The sequence below is a fragment of the Suncus etruscus genome, chromosome 11 (genome assembly GCF_024139225.1).
Source record: "Suncus etruscus isolate mSunEtr1 chromosome 11, mSunEtr1.pri.cur, whole genome shotgun sequence".
Classification (NCBI taxonomy): Eukaryota; Metazoa; Chordata; class Mammalia; order Eulipotyphla; family Soricidae; genus Suncus; species Suncus etruscus.
In genome coordinates this window covers 71,004,067-71,006,883 of record NC_064858.1, presented here as the reverse complement: position 1 = coordinate 71,006,883, position 2,817 = coordinate 71,004,067, and the positions used below count along the sequence as shown (strand labels likewise).

At 35.8% G+C, this 2,817-nt stretch overlaps 1 non-coding gene across 1 annotated transcript; it reads left to right on the top strand.

Moving 5' to 3' along the window:
* The first annotated feature begins 2,391 nt into the window (after positions 1–2,391).
* Positions 2,392–2,524, top strand: LOC126023139 (small nucleolar RNA SNORA51). Its single transcript, XR_007500346.1, has one exon. It is a non-coding gene; the product is annotated as a small nucleolar RNA SNORA51 (small nucleolar RNA).
* The last annotated feature ends 293 nt before the right edge of the window (positions 2,525–2,817 follow it).

Here is a 2,817-nt window from a genome sequence, read left to right as displayed (position 1 = left end):
GGAGTCTGAAACTTTTTGAATTTCAGAAAAAATGAACAAAAATGTAGAGGATTGAGTTCTCAAAGGAAATCATCAAGATGGCATTTTAGGGGGCCGGAGCGGTGACACAAGCAGTAGGGCCTTTGCCTTGCAAGCACTAACCTAGGACAGACCGCAGTTCAATCCCCCAGCGTCCCATACTGTTCCCCAAGACAGGAGCGATTTCTGAGTGCATAGCCAGGAGTAACCCCTGAAGGTCACTGGGTATAGCTCTAAAACAAACAAAAAATGATATTTTAAGACTTTGATATTGTTTTCAAGAATTTAGGGCTATTGTAAGACCAAAAACAATTCTGGATTAATTTATTTTCAGTGTTTCTGAAGAATGAAGCTCAATTAACTTACCTGTTAACAGGAAGCATGTTATATGCATATATTATGAGATCCAATCATCTAGTTAGAGGTCTTCCTATTGGGTATATCAGACTGTGCCACATTCATAATGATTTCATTCCAAAGATTTGATTTGACCATTTAATAAGATGATTCATACAGCCAGGTTGAGTTTAAGTTGTCAAACTAAAGATCATATACTAAGATACTGAGATTTGGATACAGTGCAAAAGCATCACTGTCATGTGTAGAATTCACTCTTACTGTTTTACATGCATAATGAGGTAATGGCTTTCCTTTAGGATTCAAAAAGAACATAAAATAAAAAAAAGTCACATCTAACTGATAAAAGCAGACTTGGCTTCTGCTATTTTAGAGAAACCTTACCTCTGACTAGAATAACTAATAATTTATAGGCAGAGTACAAGAATTCCAGGCTCTTGTAAAGAGCCCATCCTGGTGCATGTTAGTTATCTTTGCAAAGAAAAATTCCTTACTGAGGGAGAGGAAAGGAGTTTTGTTTGTTCCTTTCATCTGTTCCTGAAAAACAATTAACCTAAATTCAGTGGCATTAAAAAATCCAAAACTACAGAAAGAAAAAAAACTCATAGCTTTGAGTTCACTAGGCTCATTCAGGCTTCTATCCCTTAAGTTTGAGCATGTGATTAAAGTCAGACAGTAACTGCAGCAGAAATCATTTCAAAAGCTCCTTCTTTTGCATTCAATTTCTGTTTCATGCCAGTTTTATATGATGAACACAGTAGCATTTCTATACGCCCACATCCAATTCTCTATTAAAATCTTACATTAGTGGGGTGCATTTGTCACAATTAATGAGGCTATACAGATACATTATTAATAACTCAAGTGCATAATTTATTCAGAGGTTCTTTTTACCCTAATGTCTTTTATGTCTGTTCCAGGATGCTCATCCTGTATAACTATTACCTTGCATGCATGCTCATGTCTTCTTCAGCTCCACTGTTACAACATTTGCAGACAAAAATTTTGGGTGGTCTTGTTGGTTTTAAGAATTGCTAATCACATGCTCTATATAAACTTGTCACATTAGGATAGTGCTTAGGAAATTTCTCGTGATGGAATTCATGGAATGTGAGGATAAGAGCAGAGACCACGGTGACAAAATGCCACTCTCACAACAGAAAGTCAGGGAAAATAGTATCATGACTTCTCAGTATTGATGTTACTCTATTCATTTACTATTTATTGTTGTGATCAAGTATCACAATTTTAAATTTAAAAAATTACTACATTTTTATGTAGTTTGCAGATCCAATCCAGTTCTCTTTGAAGCTAAAATCACAAAGTCAGGGTTCTGTGTTCTTTGCAGAGGCTCTAGTACATCATATTCTCTTGCCTTATTGTCTTCCATAAGCTCCTCACTTCCTTGACATTTTGCAGGGGAGGTCAGAATTTTAAAATACAATGCAAAAATCCCTTTAATTGCACCTATATTCATTGCAGCATTGTTTACAATAGCCAGACTCTGGAAAAGCCTAGATGCCCCTCAATAGATGAATGGTTAAAGAAACTATGGTACATATACACAATGGAATATTATGCAGCCATCAGAAGAGATAAAGTCATGAAATTTTCCTATACATGGATGTATGTGAAATCTATTATGTTGAGTGAAATAAGTCAGAGGGAGAGAAATAAACACAGAATGGTCTCCCTCATCTATGAGTTTTGAGAAAATTGAAAAACATTTGTGTAATGATTCTCAGAGACAAAATAGAGGAGGACTGAAGGGTCCAGCTCCTGACATGAAGCTCATCACAGGGATTGTTTAGTGCAGTCACAGAAATAATTGCACTAAGAACTATCATAACAAAATGTGACTGAATCAGGGAAGTAGAAAGCCTGTCTAGAGTACAGGCCCTTGTGGGGTGGGGAGGAAGGACACTTGGGATATTGGTCATGGGAATGTTGCACTGGTGAAGGCTTATATATGTTAATAAATATTTAAAAATCAAAAAAAAAGAAAAGATAAGATAAGGCCTCCCAATTCTTAACACAGGCTGTGTTCTTTACACTGACTGTATAGAAAGAGGAGGTACAGTAAATGCATCCCATATACACCTCAACTCAGGCCCTTTGCCTGGTCTGTATTGTGAATTAGAGGACAAAAAAAAAGAAACAGAATTTTAGGTCAAATTTCTTGGTGACTTTACTTGATGGTTTCTATCTTAATTTTATTTCCCTTTCTCATATTTAAGTACTCTGGCAACTATATAAGGCTGGCTAATAATAAAGATGGCTGAATAACAAAAGATAATTTTCCTATCTTAGGGTCAAGTGATTATCAACCTTAATTCCCTCTGCACCTTTATTCCCTTGGCTATATAAAATATTTTTATCTTCAAGTGACAGGGACTTGGATATTTTTTAGGTCATTAGTCTACAGACTAATCTTAATCACCA